At 47.2% G+C, this 20,444-nt stretch overlaps 1 pseudogene; it reads right to left on the reverse strand.

Annotated features, from left to right (window-relative positions):
- Positions 1-4,775: 4,775 nt before the first annotated feature.
- Positions 4,776-20,444, reverse strand: part of LOC139256794 (cell adhesion molecule CEACAM3-like) — a 30,513-nt pseudogene continuing 14,844 nt past the window's right edge.

Genomic DNA, 20,444 nt, shown 5'->3' on the forward strand with positions numbered 1-20,444 from the left:
AATACCGAACCAAAGTACTTGTTCAATTGGTCCGCCATTTCTTTGTTCCCCGTTATGACTTCCCCTGATTCTGACTGCAGGGGACCTACGTTTGTCTTTACTAACCTTTTTCTCTTTACATATCTATGGAAACTTTTGCAATCTGTCTTAATGTTCCCTGCAAGCTTCTTCTCATACTCAATTTTCCCTGCCCTAATCAAACCCTTTGTCCTCCTCTGCTGAGTTCTAAATTTATCCCAGTCCCCATGTTCGCTGCTATTTCTGGCCAATTTGTATGCCACTTCCTTGGCTTTAATACTATCCCTGATTTCCCTTGATAGCCACGGTTGAGCCACCTTCCCTTTTTTATTTCTATGCCAGACAGGAATGTACAATTGTTGTAGTTCATCCATGCGGTCTCTAAATGTCTGCCATTGCCCATCCACAGTCAACCCCTTAAGTATCATTCGCCAATCCATCCCAGCCAATTCACGCCTCATACCTTCAAAGTTAGCCTTCTTTAAGTTCTGGACCATGGTCTCTGAATTAACTGTTTCATTCTCCATCCCAATGCAGAATTCCACCATATTATGGTCACTCTTCCCAAAGGGGCCTCGCACAACGAGATTGCTAATTAATCCTCTCTCATTACATAACACCCAGTCTAAGATGGCCTCCCCCCTAGTTGGTTCCTCGACATATTGGTCTAAAAAACCATCCCTTATGCACTCCAGAAAATCCTCCTCCACCGTATTGCTTCCAGTTTGGTTAGCCCAATCTATGTGCATATTAAAGTCACCCATTATAACTGCTGCACCTTTATTGCACGCACCCCTAATTTCCTGTTTGATGCCCTCCCCAACATCACTACTACTGTTTGGAGGTCTGTACACAACTCCCACTAACGTTTTTTGCCCTTTGGTGTTCTGCAGCTCTACCCATATAGATTCCACATCATCCAAGCTAATGTCCTTCCTAACTATTGCCTTAATCTCCTCCTTAACCAGCAATGCTACCCCACCTCCTTTTCCTTTTATTCTATCCTTCCTGAATGTTGAATACCCCTGGATGTTGAGTTCCCAGCCCTGCTCATCCTGGAGCCACGTCTCCGTAATCCCAATCACATCATATTTGTTAACATCTATTTGCACAGTTAATTCATCCACCTTATTGCGGATACTCCTTGCATTAAGACACAAAGCCTTTAGGCTTGTTTTTTTAACACCCTCTGTCCTTTTAGAATTTTGCTGTACAATGGCCCTTTTTGTTCTTTGCCTTGGGTTTCTCTGCCCTCCACTTTTCCTCATCTCCTTTCTGTCTTTTGTTTTTGCCTCCTTTTTGTTTCCCTCTATCTCCCTGCATTGGTTCCCATCCCCCTGCCATATTAGTTTAACTCCTCCCCAACAGCACTAGCAAACACTCCCCCGAGGACATTGATTCCGATTCTGCCCAGGTACTGGTCCCACCTCCCCCAGAACCGGTTCCAATGCCCCAGGAATTTGAATCCCTCCCTGCTGCACCATTGCTCAAGCCACGTATTCATCTGAGCTATCCTGCGATTCCTACTCTGACTAGCACGTGGCACTGGTAGCAATCCCGAGATTACTACTTTTGAGGTCCTACTTTTTAATTTAGCTCCTAGCTCCTTAAATTAATTTCGTAGGAACTCATCCCTTTTTTTTACCTATGTCATTGGTACCAACGTGCACCACGGCAACTGGCTGTTCTCCCTCCCTTTTTAGAATGTCCTGCACCTGCTCCGAGACATCCTTGACCCTTGCACCAGTTCAACACTGAGTTCAACAATTTCAGACCATAACCTCTGCCCATATTTTTTCAAATGGCAGCTGTTGATGATTATGCCATTCCCATTCACATCTCTTCTAGATCCATCTTTTGTTTCTATATTTGTCCCATTACCAATCCCTTTTGCTTTGTACAATCTTACCTTTTGCCATGTAATCACCCCTGCCTTCAACCCTATCAAAGACCACCCCTTTTGTTCTTTCCTCCCCTCCCCGCTTTCCCTGCATTTGCTTAAAACCTATTACATCTCTAACTTTTTCCAGCTCTGATGAAAGTTTCCTGCTTTCTGTCTCCCTCCTTTTTTAAATAGGAGCATTACATTTGCAGTTTTCCAATCCATTGGGACCTCCCAAGAATCTATGGAATTTTGCTGGATTACAACCAATGCATACACTATCTCTGTAGCCACTTCTTTTAAGACCCTATGATGCAAGCCATGAGGTCCAGGGGACTTGTCCACCTTTATCCCATTATTTAACCAAGTACTTCTTCTTTAGTGATAGTGATCGGCTTCAGTTCCTCCCTCCCTATAGCCCCTTGATTATCCATTATTGGGATGTTTTAGTGTCTTCGACCATGAAGAGCGATACAAAATATTTGTTCAAACTCTCTGCCATTTCCCTGTTCCCCATTATTAATTCCCCAGCCTCATCCTCTTAGAGACCAACATTTACTATAGACACCCTTTTCCTTTTTATATACCTATAGAAACTCTTACTCTTTGTTTTAATATTTCTTACTAGTATACTTTCATCTCTTTATTTTTTTTAGTCGTTCTTTGAAGGCACTATGCCTGCTTTTACCAGTCATCAGAGTATTAGTAATGGTGACCATGAAGATTGTTGGAAAAACCCAACTTGTTCACTAATGTCCTTTAGGGAAGGAAATCTGCCGTCCTTACCCGGTCTGGGCTATATGTGACTCCAGACCCACAGCAATGTGGTTGGCTCTTAACTGCCCCCGGAATGGCTGAGCAAGCCACTCAGTTGTATCAAACCGCGACAACAAAGCCAGCACTGTGGAAGTACCTTCACCACACGGAATGCAGCGGTTCAAGAAGGCGGCTCACCACCACCTTCTCAAGGGGCAATTACAGATGAGCAGAAAATGCTGGCCTTGCCAGTGATGCCCACATACGAGGAAGGAATAAAATAAAAAGTATTTGGGCAAATAGCCCAACACTCCCATGTTTCAGTGAAATTGAAACTTGACAGATCACAAGTTCTGAGTTTTCTCACAGGTGGCCATCGGCCACAGAAAATTCAGGCCAATTTAGTTTTGCTCCGAAACTGCTAATACACCTGGTGAAGATTGAACAATTAAATAGTTGATGAACAACCCTCTCCCCACAAAAAACTTTCACTCACTGATTACATTGCTGTTGCTTGACTGCCGGTGTTCCACTGTCCGAAACTATCACTGACTTCTGCAGGAGCGATCCGTTCGGGAGGAATGTCTCAACCCGTGTTTTGTAGTTATCAGTTATAACCTTAGTTGTACCAACTCACTGACCGCTAACTGTCTCCTCGAAGTTCCAGCTCCCACTCTGCACCCCAGCTGATGGATTCACTATCCCTAACTCTAATCTTAATCTGATTTTCTATGACAATCGCTTGCTGCCTTGTTTCTGTAATCACTAAAAGAAATGATACGAGAAAGTGGTCCTCACCCGCAAATATCAATTAGCAAACAGCTATCGCGGTAAGTGTCAGTGTCACCATCCTGAGAGACCAGCGCCTATCCCTGATACACTCGGTAACTGACCGGCTCTTCTAGTGTACAGAACAGGTCAGTTGAGCCCTTACCTGAAGCGCCAAAGCTGATTGGAGCGAGTACTGTTCACCTGATTTCCCCTAAATGTCACATATTAATAGAAATTATTGGCAATATTGAGGAAATGACCGGAAGGATCTGGTTAACTTCAAGTGCGCAGATCTTCGCTCAGAAATCACAAATCTATCTATCTATCTTTGGATGAAGGGACAAAATGTAATCCACGTTTGCTGCTAATACAAACCTTGGTGGAAATGTGCGTTGTGAGGAGGATGCAATGAGGCTTCAAAGGGTTATAGACTGGTTAAGTGCATGGGCAAGAACATGGCAAATGGAATATAATGTGGAGAAATGTGAAGTTATCCACTTTGAGAGGAAATATAGAAAAGCAGAGTATTTTTAAATGGTGAGAGATTGGGAAATGTTGGTGTTCAGAGGGACCTGGGTATCCTTGTACACGAATCACTGAAAGTTAACGTGCAGGTACAGCAAGCAATTAAGAAAGCAAATGGTATGTTGGCCGTGATAGATAGATAGATTCATGGACATTAGCTGGGCAGTAGTTAATAATGTACGGTAGCATAGTGGTTATATTACTGGCCTGGGCTAATAATCCAGAGATGTGAGTTAAAATCCCACCATGGCAGCTGGGGAATTTAAAGCTAGTATCAGTAATGGTGACCATGAAGATTGTTGGAAAAACCACCTGGTTCACTAATGTCCTTTAGGGAAGGAAATCTGCTGTCCTTACGTGGTCTGGCCTATATGTGACTCCAAAGCCACAGCAATGTGGTTGACTCTTAACTGCCCCCTGGAATGGCCGAGCAAGCCACTCAGTTATGCCAAACTGGTACAACAAAGCCAGCACTGTGGGAGCACCTTCACTACATGGACTGCAGTGGTTCAAAAAGGCAGCTCACCACCTGCTCACGGACAATTAGGGAGGAGCAAAAAATGCAGGCATTGCCAGTGAGGCCCACATATCAGGAAGGAATAAAATAAAATAAAAAATAGTTGGGCAAATCTCCTGTGTTTCAGTGAAATTGAAACTTGACAGATCGTAAGTTCTGGGTTTTCTTGCAGACACTCACAGGCCACAGAAAATTCGGGCCAATTTAGTTTTGCTCCCAAACTGCTTATATACCCAGTGAAGATTGACTTGTGACACAAATACAATTAAGATAGATTATGAACAACTCTCGCCCCACAAAAAGCTTTTACTCACCAAGTACATGCAGAGAGATGGTTGCTGTTGTTTGACTGCTGGTGTTTGGAAACATGCTAAAAGTGTACTCTCCACTGTCCGAAACTGTCACTGACTTCAGCAGGAGCGATCCGTTTGGGTGGAATAACTCAGCCCGTGTTCTGTAGTCATCAGTTATAACCTCAGTTGTACCGACCCACTGAACAATACTTGTCTCCCCGAAGTTCCAGTTCCCACTCTGCACCCCAGCTGATGGTCGCACTGAAAAATATTGCGTTGCATCCCATGGTCACACTTATCTGACTGTTTTCTGTCTGGATAGTAAAACCCTGGGGTCAACTGGGGAAAGAAAATCACATTGAGGCAGAAGTAAAGAGAAACACTCAAACTCGACACACTATATACTTTTCTAACTATATAGTTTTGTAAAGTGATACTAACATCATCTCTTGTATCTTAATCTGATTTTCTATCACAATTGCTGTCTTGTTTCTGTAATCATGAAAAGAAATGATACGAGAAAGTGGTCTTCACCTGCAGATATCAATAAGCAAACAGCTAATGCGGTAAGTGTCAGTGTTACCATCCTGAGAGAGTAGCGCCAGTCCCTGCTACACTCAGCGATGGACAGGTAATGGGCAGAAGAGTCGAGTTAACTTCAAGTGCACAGATTGTGCTTAGAAATCAAAAATCTATTTACCTATCTCTCTCTATCAGTTTGTCTGTCTGCCTATCTATCTTATCTACCAACCTATCTATCTATCTGCCTGCCTGCCTATTCTATCTATCTATCTATCTATCTATCTATCTATCTATCTATCATTCCATTTTATTCTCTTCTATCTATCTATTCTATCTTTGGATGAGGGGGCAAAATGTAATATATTCAAGTGGATGCTCTGATTCATTGTGATCCTCTGTGGATCTGTCCTCTGCTGCAATGTGGTGGTTTGCAAGTTTAACAGGCTTTGCAGCTCACCTGCACACTCGTTGGGGATGTCCCATTGTTCTATAGCCCTTACAAACGTACTCTTTGAATCAGCATGAATGGAAATGATGATCGCCCCCGCAGCGCCAACAATGTGTTAATGGCCTTGCATTCTTCATCCTTGATGGTGGACTCTGAGACATCTACAGACGTGCAGCTGCAGGCATGTGTAACCTGCCCTGCACATTACGATTCGAAAACAACATCACTTTGTTCATAGTACTTGTAGGAGCATTGTGTGCTATGAGATTTGCTTCGTATTGGTGGCAATGAACGCCTGGGCTATCGCTATGGCCTTACTCAATGTTGGGGTCTCTCCACTCAAATGTTTGCGAAGTATGGTTTCGTGGCCAATGCCAAGTATGAAAAAGTCTCTGAGCATGTGCTCCAAATGTCCTTCAAATTCGCAATGTTCTGCAAGGCGCCTTAGCTCGGTGACATAACTTGCCACTTCCTGGACTTCAGACCTTTTGTAGTTGTAGAATCGGTACCTCGCCATCAGAACACTGTCCTTCAGGTTCCAATGCTCTCGTACGACTTCTCCGTGAGTTTCACTGGAGTGAGCAGATCCTTCATGAGGCCATACATTTGTGCCCTTCGTTTGGCAGCACTCTCTTCCCCATCTAGCTCATTGGCCATAAAGTATTGGTTGGGAAACTTTTGTGGAGCGACTCAATCAAGAATTTCTCCAGGATGCCCACTGTTCTCTGCATCTTTGGGTTCGCTATCTGTATCTCATCGCCAGTTGTTGTGTATGAAGAAAGAGTCAGACTGAACACTGTGAGCTCAAAGTAAAGTGTGACCGTAATCTTTTATTGCAGGTCTCCAGAGTGCCTCTCCAACCTGTGAAGCCTCCTTAAATACCTCTGCTCCCAAGGGATTATGTGATCCCTTGGGACTCCCGGGGATGAGCCCTCTGGAGTAAATACAAGTTTACATATATAACAGGAATCAAGGGATTATGGGGATAGTGCAGAAAAGTATAGTTGTGCTAGAAGATCAGCCATGAGCTGTTGAATGGCAGAACAGGCTCGAGGGGACGAATGGCATACTCCTGCTCCTATTTCTTATGTCCTTATGTTTCTTGTTTGGGAAAAGTTGATGAAATATTCCGTGCACCTTGAGCGCAGCCAATGGTGTGGCTCGTATGCATATACTGGGTTGGCCACATGGGCTGTTTCTATGCCATATATTATATGTAATCCTATGCAAAAATTTAATATTTTGAAAAATAAATGTAAACATTTTAAAGGTGCTAAAACAGCCTATAACTAATTTTAAAGGTTTTTTTATGTTTACATAATTTTTTAAAATTACTGAATATTAATTTAAAGCATTATGATGTTAAGTGAGGCCCTAAGAATGCTTTTACCAGGCATAAGAGTTTCCCGGACAGTCGCTGGGCAGTAGTTAGTCGGTACGGTAGCATAGATGTTATGTTACTGGACTAGTAATCCAAAGACCTGGACTAATAATCTGGAGACGTGAGTTCAAATCCCACCACGGCAGCTGAATTTAAATTCAGTTCATTAAATAAATCTGGAACTAAAAAGCTAGCATCAGTCATGATGGCCATAAGGATTGTTAAAAAAAAGCAACTGGTTCACTAATATCCTTTAGGGAAGGAAATCTGCCATCTTTACCCGGTCTGGCCTCTATGTGACTCCAGACCCACAACAATGTGGTTGACTCTTAACTGCCCCCGAAATGGCCGAGCAAGCCACTCAGTTATACCAAACCGCTACAACAAAGCCAGCACTGTGGGAGCACACGGACTGCAGCGGTTCAAGAAGGCAGCTCACCACCACCTCCTCAAGGACAATTAGGGATGAGCTAAACATGCTGGCATTGCTAGTGATGCCCACATCCCAGGAAGGAATCAAATAAAATAATAAAAAGTAGGGCGAATAGCCCAACTCTCCTGTGTTTCGGTGAAGTTGAAGCTTGACAGATCTGAAGTTTTGGGTTTTCTGGCAGGCGCCCGTAGGCCACAGAAAATTCGGGCCATTTTAGTTTTGCTTTCAAACTGCTTATATACCTGGTGAAGATCGACTTGTGACACGAATACAATAAAATAGTTGATGAACAATCCTCTCGTCACCAAGTACATGCAGAATGATGGTTGCTGCTGCTTGACTGCTGGCGTTTGGAAACACGTTAACCATCTACTCGCCACTGTCCGAAACTGTCACTGACTTCAGCAGGAGCGACCCGTTCGGGAGGAATAACACAGCTCGTGTTCTGTATTCATTAGTTATAACCTCAGTTGTACCGACCCACTGAACAATTCGTGTCGCCCCCAAGTTCCAGCTCCCACTCTGCACCCCAGCTGATGGTCACACTGAAATAAATGCCGTGCCTTCCATGGTCACATTTATCCACCTGCTTTCTGTCTGGATAGTAAAACCCTGGGGCTCAACTGAAGGAAGAAAATCACTTTGAGGAGGAAGTAAAGAGCAACACTCAGACTCGACGCAATATGTAATTTCTAATGTTAATGTCATCTCTTGTATCTTAATCTCATTTTCTATCACAATTGCTGTCTTGTCACAAAAAGAAATAATACAAGAAAGTGGTCCTCACCCGCAGATATCAATAAGCAAGCAGCTACTGCGGCAAATGACAGTGTCACAATCCTGAGAGAGCAGCGCCAGCCCCTGTTACACTTGGTGACTGACAGGTAATGTGCAGAAGAGTCGGGTTAACTTCAGATATCAAAAATGTATCTACCTATCTCACTCTCTCCACCAGTTTGTCTGTCTGCCTACTTATCTATCTATCTATCTATCTATCTGTGGATGAGGGGACCAAATGTAATATATCCAAGTTTGCTGATGTTACAAAGCTAGGTGGGAATGTAAGATGTGAGGAGGATGCAAAGAGACTTCAAGCAGATAAAGATAAGCTATGTGAGTGGCAAAGAACATGTGAAATTATCCACTTTGGTAGGAAAAATAGAAAAGCAGAGTATTTTTTAAATGGTGAGAGATTGGGAAATTTGGTGTTCAGAGGGGCCTGGGTGTCCTTGAACACAAATCACTGAAAGTTAACATGCAGGTACAGCAAGCAATTAAGAATGCAAATAATATGTTGGCTTTCATGACAAGAGGTTTGAGTATAAGAATACTGCAATTATATGGGGCCCTGGAGAGACCACACCTCGAATATTGTGTACAGTTTTGGTCTCCTTACCTAAGGAAGGATGCAATTGCCATAGAGAGAGTGCAATGAATGTTCACCAGATTGATTCCTGGGATGGAGGGATTGTCCTATGTGGAGAGATTGAATAGTCTAGGCCTATGTTCTCTAGAGTTTAGAATAATGAGAGGTGATCTTATTGAAACATAAAATATCTTTAGAAATCGATAGATTTTTGGATATTAAGGGAATCAAGTGATATGGGGATAGTGCGGGTAAGTGGAGTTGAGTTAAAAGATCAGCCATGATCTTATTGAATAGCAGAACAGGTTCGAGGGGCCGAATAGCCTACTCCTGCTCCTATTTCTTATTTTCTAATGACAAAGCCCGTTCAAGCTGTTTATCTGCATTGATTCCCGAACACCGATCAGGAAATTGGCACCGAACTCCGCCTTGCAGCACCTGGCTTCCCATCATCATCATTGTCATGTATGTAACCAGCATACTACTTAACCCTTATACAATTGTAACCCTCATGGAACCACTACATACTGTACATACTTACTAGAAATGCACACCTTCACCACAGGGGTGTACTTGTGGGAGACACTCCTTACCTGGAGATTCAGGTATATAAGGGGAGGTCCCTCGCAGGGCCAGCTCTCCTTGGTCCAGGTAATAAAGGTGAAGGTCACAGAGTGACTGTGTCTGCAGTACGTGCCTTGTGTGATTATGTTTAAGAGTTAAGGACTCAACACCTGGCGACGGGAAGCGGGAATCACTGAACCCAGAGGATGGCCACTGGTAGCTCAGAGGAACGTTACTGTGTGGGTGAAGACTGGGACGATTTTGTGGAGAGACTCCAGCAGACCTTTGTCACGAAGGACTGGCTGGGGGAGGATGTGGCTGACAAGCGAAGGGCGCATCTACTGACAAGCTGTGAACAAAAACGTATGCGCTGATGAAGGACCTGCTCGCACCCCACAAACTGGCTGACAAGTCTTTTGAAGAGCGCAGCCAGCTGATCAGCGAACACTTAAAACCAGCAAGCAGCATACACATGGCCCGGCACCAGTTCTACACACACCGACGTCGGGAAGGGTATAACATCTCGGACTTCGTGGCAGACTTGGGGCGCTTGGCCAGCCTCTGTAAGTTCTCAGATGCCTGCGGGGGGAGATGTTAAGGGATTTTTTTCATTGAGGGCATTAGCTATGCCGGGATCTTCAGGAAGCTCATAGAGACCAAGGACTTAACTCTAGAAGGGGCATCATTGATAGCTCAAATTCCACAGCGGGGGAAGAAGAGACCAAGCTAATTTACGCGAGTAGTCCTGGGTCCAACTGACCAAGGAATTAACGTGATAAACGCGGCTCAAGATCTCGCAGTCAGGCAAAGGCATTTTGAAACTGCAGCAGTCAGACAAAGGCATTTTGTGACTGTCCAAGCTGAAACCAACTCTAAGGTGGGCCCCCAACAGGGACAATGGAGAGGGGAGCGGCAATTCACGCCATCAAGGGGACAATTAACACCCACCATCAGAGTGTTTAGAAACAACCAAAGGAACAATCAGAGAGGAATGCCTGCTAACAGTCCTTTTGTGAACAACGATCTCAGCCAATGCTGGAGATGCGGGGGCAGACATTATGCGAAAAGCTGTAAATTTCAGCAGTTCGTCTGTAGGAATTGTAATGCCAGAGGACATTTGGCTAGGGTATGCAAACTGCCGGTAGTGAGGCTAATCTATGAAACAAAGGAATCAGGCGAGGGGCTTGCAGTGCAGGACAATGCCTGGGGTAAAGCCATGGATGCTGAAGTTCAGCAGGTTCATGTGGCTGACGTTCACAGCTCATACACCAAAATGCCACCCATGATGATGAAAGTTTTATTGAATGGCAGCCCGGTGCGCATGGAGCTGGACACAGGAGCTAGCCAGTCCTTCATGAGTGCACATCAATTTGAGAAACTTTGGCCACACAGAACTAGCAGGTCCAAACTGGAACAAATTAATACGCAGCTACGGATGTACACCCAAGAGATCATTCCAGTGCTAGGCAGTGCAAACGTGGTGGTAACACACAATGGGTCACAGAACCGGCTGCCACTCTGGATTGTTCCAGGAAATGGCCCCGTGCTTTTAGGAAGGAGCTGGCTAACAGAGATGAACTGGAAATGGGGGGATGTGCACGCCATTTCATCTGTGGAGCGAAGCTCATGCTGACAGGTACTACAAAAATTCAGGTCACTGTTTCAACCTGGTGTTGGAACTTTCAAAGGCACAAAAGTAGTTATACGCATCACCCTGGACGCCAGACCAGTGCACCACAAAGCCAGAGCGGTGCCGTACGTGATGTGTGAGAAAATAGAGAGTGAACTGGACAGGCTGCTCAGAGAGGGCATAATTTCGCCCGTTGAATTCAGTGACTGGGCAAGTCCCATTGTTCCTGTCCTTAAAGCAGACGGCTCGGTTAGGATCTGCGGTGACTACAAAGCCACCGTCAACCGGGTGTCCCTGCAGGACCAATACCCGCTCCCGAGGGCGGAGGACATTTTTGCCACGTTGGCAGGTGGCAAGCTGTTCACTAAATTGGACCTCATTTTGGCCTTCATGACTCAGGAACTGGCTGAAGAATCCAAGCTTCTAACCACTATCATGACGCACAAGGGTTTATTCATCTACAACAGGTGTCCTTTTGGCATCCGTTCGGCAGCCGCCATCTTTCAGAGAAACATGGAAAGCTTGCTGAAATCCATTCCCGGCACAATTGTATTCCAGGACGACATCCTAATAACGGGTCGAGACACCGAGGAACACCTCCACAACCTGGAGGAGGTGCTACGCCGACTGGACCGGGTAGGCCTGCGGCTGAAGAAGTCCAAATGTGTGTTTTTGGCCCCAGAGGTCGAATTTTTGGGCAGGAGGGTTGCCACAGACGGGATCCGGCCTACCGAATCCAAAACGGAGGCGATTCATTGTGCGCCCCGGCCCGGCAACACATCGGAGTTGCGATCGTTCCTGGGACTTTTGAACTATTTCGGGAACTTCCTGCCGAACTTAAGCACATTGTTGAAGCCGTTACATATGCTCCTGCATAAGGGTTGCGAATGGTTTTGGGGGGACTGTCAAGAACGGGCTTTCAACAGGGCGCGGAACCTGCTTTGTTCTAACAAACTGTTAACATTGTATGATCCCTGTAAAAAACTAGTTTTAACATGTGATGCATCATCATACGGGGTTGGGTGTGTGTTGCAGCAGGGTAATGGAGACGGACAACTCCAACCGGTGGCTTATGCCTCCAGGTCACTCTCCCAGGCAGAGCATGGGTACGGCATTTTCGAAAAGGAAGCACTCGCTTGCGTTTATGGTGTGAAAAAAATGCACCTTTTCGACAGACCGTTCGAGTTAGAAACAGACCACAAGCCATTAACTTCTCTGTTGTCCGACAGCAAGGTGGTCAATGCAAATGCGTCAGCTCGCATACAGCGTTAGGCTCTCACGCTGGCTGCGTATGACTACACCATACAGCACCGGCCAGGCACCGAAAACTGCGCTGACGCGCTCAGCAGGCTTCCCCTGGCTACCACCGAGGGGGCGATGGAGCAAAGCGCTGGGATGGTCATGGCCGTTGAGGCTTTTGACACCGCAGGCTCCCCCATCACAGTCCGCCAGATCAAACTCTGGACCAACAGAGACCCCCTCCTATCCATGATAAAGAAATGTGTCCTGACGGGGGATTGGGCGCCCATGCACGGGCGTGCCCCGAGGAGGTCAGACCGTTTCAGAGACGGATGGATGAGCTTTCCATCCAAGCCGACTGCCTGCTATGGGGCAGCTGAGTGGTCATGCCCCAGAAGAGGAGGGAAGCATTCATCAGGGAACTCCACAGCGAGCATCCTGGAATTGTGCTAATGAAGGCAATTGCCCGGTCACATGTATGGTGGCCGGGGATTGATTCAGATCTGGAACACTGGGTTCACAGGTGCACGACATGTGCCCAGCTGGGCAACGCCCCCAGGGAGGCCCCGCTCAGCCCGTGGCCCTGGCCCACCAAGCCTTGGTCACGCATTCACGTGGACTATGGGGGCCTGTTCATGGGAAAAATGTTCTTGATAATTGTCAATACATACTCGAAATGGATCGAGTGTATCATATTAAACTCGTGCATGACATCCATCACCGCGGAGAGCTTGTGCACGGTTTTCGCGACCCACGGCTTACCGGACATTCTGGTCAGCGACAATGGCCCGTGTTTCACTTGCCATGAATTCCAGGAGTTTATGTCGGGTAATGGCATCAAACATGTCTGGACGGCGCCATTCAAGCCGGCTTCCAATAGCCAGGCGGAACGTGCGGTCCAAGTCATAAAGCAAGGCATGCTCCGCATCCAAGGACCCTCTCTGCAGTACCGCCTATCGCGCCTCCTGCTGGCCTATAGGTCCCGGCCGCACTCGCTCACGGGAGTTCCTCCTCATGAAACGTACGCTCAAAACGCGGCTGTCCCTCATCCATCCAACCCTGGCAGACATTGTTGAGGGCAAGCGCCAGTCCCAAACCGAGTGCCACGATCGTAATTCAAGGGAGCGGTTTATAGAAATGGATGATCCGGTATTTGTACTTAACCATGCATTGGGACCCAAGTGGCTGGAGGGCACCATAATTGGTAAAGAGAGAAACAGGGTCATAGTGGTCAGACTCAATAATGGGCAGATATGCCGCAAATACTTGGACCAAGTAAAGAAAAGATTCAGCATAGACACCGATGAACATGAAGAAGAGCGTGAGATGTCAACCACATCACTGCCAGTGGACGAGCAACAAGGACAATCACCAGCATGCATAGTCCCTGCTGCCAGCTCAGACAGGCCAGAATCACCTCAGATAACAGAAACGCATGCCAAAGCTCAGCCACCAGAGCCTCAACTGCGGCGCTCCACGAGAGAGCGTCGACCACCTGATAGACTTAACCTTTGAGTCAAAAAGACGTGAGGGGGGAGGTGATGTCATGTATGTAACCAGCATACTACTGTAACCCTTATACAATTGTAACCCTCATGTAACCACTACATACTGTACATACTTACTAGAAAGGCACACCTTGACCACAGGGGGTGTACTTGTGGGAGACACTCCTTACCTGGAGATTCAGATATATAAGGGGAGGTCCCTCACAGGGCCAGCTCTCCTTGGTCCAGGTAATAAAGGTGAAGGTCACAGAGTGACTGTGTCTGCAGTATGTGCCTTGTGTGATTATGTTTAAGAGTTAAGGACTCAACAATCATCATCATCATAGGTAGTCCCTTGGAGTTGAGGAAGACTTGCTTCCACTCTAAAAATGAGTCCTTAGGTGACTGAACAGTCCAATACGAGAACCACAGTCCCTGTCATAGGTGGGACAGATAGTCGTCGTGGGAAGGGGTGGGAGGGATAGGTTTGCATCATGTTCTTTCCGCTGTTTGTGCTTGATTTCTGCATGGTCTCGGCGATGAGACTTGAGGTGCTCAGTGCCCTCCCGGATGCTCTTCCTCCACTCAGGGCGCTCTTTGGCAACGGACTTCCATGTGTCAGTGGGAATGTTGCACTTTATCAGGGAGGCTTTGAAGGTGTCTTTGAAACGTTTCCTCTGCCCACCTTTGGGTCGTTTGCTGTGAAGGAGTTCCGAGTAGAGCGCTTGCTTTGGGAGCCTCGTGTCTGGCATGCGAACAATATGGCCTGCCCAGTGGAGCTCATCAAGTGTGGTCAGTGCTTCAATGCTGGGGATGTAAGCCTGGATGAGGACGCTGATGTTGGTGCGTCTGTCCTCCCAGGGGATTTGCAGGATCTTGTGGAGACATCGTTGGTGGTATTTCTCCAGCGACTTGAGGTGTCTGCTGTACATGGTCCATGTCTCTGAGCCATACAGGAGGGCAGATATTACTACAGCCCTGTAGACCATGAGCTTGGTGGCAGTTTTGGGGGCCTGGTCTTCAAACACTCTTTTCCTCAGGGGACTGAAGGCTGCACTGGTGCACTGGAGGCGGTGCTGGATCTCGTCATCGATGCCTTCTCTTGTTGATACGAGGCTTCATAAATATGGGAAGTGGTCCACGGTGTCCAGGGTCACGCCGTGGATCTTGATGACTGGGGGGCAGTGTTGTGCGGTGAGGACAGGCTGGTGGAAGACTTTTGTCTTACGGATGTTTAGCGTAAGGCCCATGCTTTTGTACGCTTCAGTGAATACATCGACTATGTCCTGGAGTTCAGCCTCTGTATGCGCGCAGACGCAGGCGTCGTCCGCGAACTGTAGCTCGACAACAGAGGTTGGGGTGGTCTTGGACCTGGCCTAGAGACGGCGCAGGTTAAACAGGTTTCCACTGGTTCTGTAGTTTAGTTCCACTCCAGCGGGGAGCTTGTTGACTGTGAGGTGGAGCATGGATGCGAGAAAGATTGAGAAGGGGCGATGACACTGCCCTGTTTGATCCCGGTCCGGACGTGAATTGGGTCTGTCATGGATCCGTCGGTAAGGATCACAGCCTGTATGTCATCGTGGAGCAGGCAGAGGATGGTGATGAGCTTTTGGGGGCATCCGAAACGGAGGAGGACACTCATGGACCCTCGTGGTTGACAGCATCAAAGGCCTTTGTAAGGTCGAAGAAGGCCATGTATAAGGGCTGGCGCTGTTCCTTGCATTTTTCCTGTAGCTGTTGCGTTGCAAAAATCATGTCTGTTGTGCCCCGCAGGGGACGAAATCCGCACTCTGACTCCGGGAGGAGCTCCTTGGCCACGGCAAGAAGACGGTTGAGGAGGATTCTAGCGATGACCTTCCCAGTGGCTGATAGCAGGGAGATTCCTCTGTAGTTGCCACAGTCGGACTTGTCCCCTTTTTTAAAGATGGTCACAATTACTGCATCTCTGAGATCCCTCAGCATGCTCTCCTCCCTCCAGATGCGTGAGATGAGGTTGTGTATTCATGCCAGCAGTGCTTCTCTGCCATACTTCAATGCCTCAGCAGGGATTCCGTCCGCACCCATAGCCTTGTTGTTTTTAAGCTGTCTTATGGCTTTTTCTACCTCGTGCAGTGTCGGGGTCTCACTGAGGTGGTGGCGGGACGCATGCTGCGGGATGGAGTTGAGAACACTCGAGTCAAAGGCAGAGTCTCGATTGAGGAGATCTTCGAAGTGCTCCTTCCAGCGGGCCCTGACTGCCTCAGTGTCCTTGATGAGTGTTTCTCCGTTCTTGGCCAGCAGTGGGGAGGGTGTTTGACCCGTAAGTGGCCTTGACTGCGATGAAGAACCCTCGCACATCATGGTTGTTAGCCAGCTGTTGTAGCTCCTGTGCTTTCTCTATCCACCACCTGTTCTTTAGGTCCCGGGTTTTTTCTTGGACCTCAGCCTTGAGCCGTCCGTAATGCTGCTTTGCTGTTCCCAAGTTGGGTTGTTTAAGGCTCAGAAATGCCCTGCGCTTGCTATCTATTAGCTCTTGGATCTCCTGATCAGCCTCATCAAACCAGTGCTTGTATTTCCTGGTTCAGTAACTGAGCATCTCTTTGCAGCCACTGGTTATGGAGGCCTGGAAGCCAGACCAAGCGCTGTGGGCATTCTGCGCCTCAGGGTCGTCAAGGCACTCCAGTTTAGCTGTGAGGCGCTGGCTGTATAGGACTCTCTTAGCTGGGTCTTTAAGTGCTCCATCATTGACTTTTTTGCGGCACTGCTTCTGCTGCCCCCCTCCGCTTTGGGCCTACAACATGGATCGGATTAGGCGGTGGTCCATCCAGCAGTTGTCGGCTCCTGTCATGGCGGGTGATGCGCACATCCTTGCGATCCCTGGCTCGGACGATAACATAGTCGAGCAGGTGCCAGTGCTTGGAGCGAGGGTGTTGCCATGATGCCTTGTATTTGTCCCTCTGGCACAACAAAGTGTTGGTAATGACAAGTTCGTACTCTAGATATTTTGTCAGGAGTAGGGTACCACTGGAGTTGGCTTTCCTTACCCCTTCTCTGTCAATCTTAGGTTATATATTAGCATGGATAGAGGATTGGCAAACTAACAGAAAACAGAGTCTGGATAAATGGTTTATTTTCAGGTTGGCAAACTGTAAGTAGCTGGGTGCCACAGGGATCATTGTCGGGGCCGCAATTATTTACAATCTATATTTATGATTTGGATGAAGGGACCTAGTGTAATATAACCCAATTTGATAATGATACTGCGATAGGTGGGAAAGCAAGTTGTGAGGAGGACACAAAGAATCTGCTAAGGGATATAGATAGGTTAATTGATTGGACAAAAATTTGGCAGATGCATTAAAATGTGGGCCAATGTGAGGATATTGGTAGGAAGAATAAAAAAAAACAATTATTATTTAAATGGTGAGAGACTACAAAATACTGTGATGCAGAGGGATCTGGGGATCCTTGTACATGAAACACAAAACGTTAGTGTTGTGTATGGAGAAGGAATCAGACTGAACACTGTGAGCTCAATGTAAAGTGTGACCTTAGTCTTTTATTGCAAGTTTCCAGATTGGCCTCTCCAACCTGTGCAGCCTCCTTAAATACTTGTGTTCCCAAGGGATTATGGGATCCCTTGGGTCTCCAGGGGATGAGCCCTCTGGTGGCTGTACAGAGTAAATACAAGTCCACATGAAGAACAACACTCCCCCGCAAAGTCAATCATGTAACTATTTACAATATGAGTCGATCTGGGACCCTTCTTGCCCTGGTTGATCGTCTCGGTGTGAAAGCTGGTATTGTTGAATCATTTGTTGGGCCCTCGCTGGTTGCTGTGGATGATGGGTTCTGCTTTGTGGTCAACCATGGTGCCGATTGCCACTGTATGTTGGGGGAGCAAAAAAGGTAGGGTTCAAGATGGGTTGCTCAGAATAGTCCGTGAATCTGAGTTTGATTTGGTCCAAGTGTTTCCGGTGAATGAGTCCATTTGAAAGTTTGACCCGAAACACCCTGCTCTCCTCTTTGGCCACGACAGTGCCGGGAAGCCACTTGGGACCTTGTCCATAATTTAATACAAATACAGGATCATTGATTTCAATCTCGCGTAACACATTTGCGCTATCATAGTATGCACTTTGTTGAAGCCGCCTGCTCTCTACCTGTTCTTGTAGGTCAGAGTGAACTAACAAGAGCCTTGTCTTAAGTGCTCTTTTCATGAGCAGTCCAGCAGGTGGGATCCCAGTGAGTGAGTGGGGTCTCGTGCGGTAGCTAAGCAGGACTCGGGATAGGGAAGTTTACAGGGAGCCTTCAGTTACCCTCTTCAAGCCTTGCTTGATGGTTTGCACTGCTCTCTCTGCCTGACCATTGGACGCTGGTTTAAATGGGGCAGATGTGACATATTTGATTCCGTTACGGGTCATGAATTCTTTGAACTCAGCACTGGTAAAACATGGCCCGTTGTCGCTCACCAGGGCATCGGGTAAGCCATGAGTGACAAACATGGCCCGCAGGCTTTCAGTAGTGGCAGCGTACGTGCTAGCCGACATTATCTCATATTCAATCCACTTGGAGTACGCGTCTACAACCACAAGGAACATTTTACCCAAGAATGGGCCTGCATAGTCGATGTGCACCCTAGACCACGGTTTGGAGTGCCAAGACCATAAACTTAGCGGTGCCTCCCTGGGTACATTGCTTAACTGCAAGCATGTATTATATCTGTGAACGCAAGACTCTTAAGACCGCATCGATACCGGGCCACCACATGTGGGATCTGGCTATCGCTTTCATCATTACGATGCCTGGGTGGGTCCTGTGGAGGTTATTGATGAAGGTGTCTCTGCCCTTCTTGGGGACCACTACTCGATTGCCCCACAGAAGGTAGTCTGCATGTACACACATTTCATCTTTGTGCTGCTGGAACGGCTTTATCTCTTCCTGCATTTCCACTGGGACACTGGACCAGCTCCCAGGAAGCACACAGCTTTTGACTAGAGATAATAAGGGGTCTTGGCTTGTCCAAGTTTTGATCTGCTGGGCAGTGACGAGTGATTGCTCACTCTCAAATGCTTCCATAACCATGGCTAGATCTGCGGGCTGCACCATTTCCACCCCCGTGGTGGGCAATGGCAGCCTACTGAGAGCATCAGCGCAGCTTTCTGTGCCTGGCCTGTGGCAGATGGCATAGTTGTATGTGGACAACGTGAGCGCCCATCTTTGGATGCGGGCCGATGCATTGGAATTTATCCCTTTACTCTCAGAAAACAGGGATATAAGTGGCTTATGGTCAGTTTCCAATTCGAATCCAAACAGGTATTGATGCATTTTCTTTACCCCATAGACACAAGCTAACGCTTCTTTTTCAATCAGGCTATAGGCTCTCTCAGCCTTAGACAGACTCCTGGATGCATAAGCAACTGGTTGCAGTTTCCCAAAATCATTAGCTTTTTGCAATACACACCCGACACTATATGACGACACATCACATGCTAGTACCAAACGCTTACATGGATCATACAACACAAGCAATTTGTTTGAGCATAACAATTTTCTCGCTTTTACAAAGGCATTTTCTTGGCTTTTGCCCCAAACCCATTCGCCCCCTTTTCGTAGTAAGACATGTAATGGTTCTAGCATTGTGCTGAGACCCAGTAAGAAGTTACTAAAGTAGTTCAAGTGTCCCAGAAACGACCGCAGCTCCGTCACATTCTGTGGCCACGGTGCATTCTCGATTGCCTCCGTCTTCATGTTAGTGGGCCTGATACCGTCCATCGCAATCCTCCTTCCCAAGAACTCCACTTCAGGTGCCAGGAAAATGCACTTCAAGCATTTTGACCTGAGCCCCATGTGGTTGAGTCGACTAAGAACCTCCTCCAGGTTCTGCAGGTGCTCGACTGTGTTCTGACCTGTGATCAAGATGTCGTCCTGAAAGACCACGGTGTGTGGGGCCGACCTCAGTAAACTTTCCATGTTTCTCTGGAATATCGCCGCCGCTGATCGGATTCCAAACGGGAATCTTTTATAAACAAAAAAACCTTTGTGCGTGTTGATGCAGGTGAGGACCTTTAATGATTCTTCCAATTCCTGCGTCATGTAGGCTGAAGTCAGATCCAACTTCGTGAACATCTTTCCTCCCGTTAGTGTTGCAAAGAGGTTGTTGGCCTTTGGTAGTGGGTATTGGTCCTACAGGGAGAAACGATTGATAGTTACTTTATAATCGCCACAAATTCTGACGGTGCCGTCTCCCTTGAGGACTGGGACAATAGGACTGGGACAATAGAACTGGCCCACTCGCTGAACGTGATCGGGGAAATGGTGCCCTCTCTTTGCAGCCAGTCTAGCTCGATTTCTACTCTTTCTCTCATCATGTACAGTACTGCTCTCGCCTTGTGATGGATGGGTCGCACCCCCGGAATTAGGTGGAGCTGCACTTTTGCTCCTTGGAATTTCCCGATGTCTGGTTTGAACAGCGAAGGAAATTTGTTTAAGACCTGGGCACGCAAAGTGTCGTCAGTGGGCAATAGCGCTCGGACGTCGTCCCAGTTCCAGCGTATCTTTCCCAGCCATCTCCTGCCGAGTAGCGTCGGACCATTGCCCGGCACCACCCAGAGTGGTAGCTTGTGCACTGCT

The sequence above is a fragment of the Pristiophorus japonicus genome, unplaced genomic scaffold (genome assembly GCF_044704955.1).
Source record: "Pristiophorus japonicus isolate sPriJap1 unplaced genomic scaffold, sPriJap1.hap1 HAP1_SCAFFOLD_764, whole genome shotgun sequence".
Taxonomy (NCBI): domain Eukaryota; kingdom Metazoa; phylum Chordata; class Chondrichthyes; family Pristiophoridae; genus Pristiophorus; species Pristiophorus japonicus.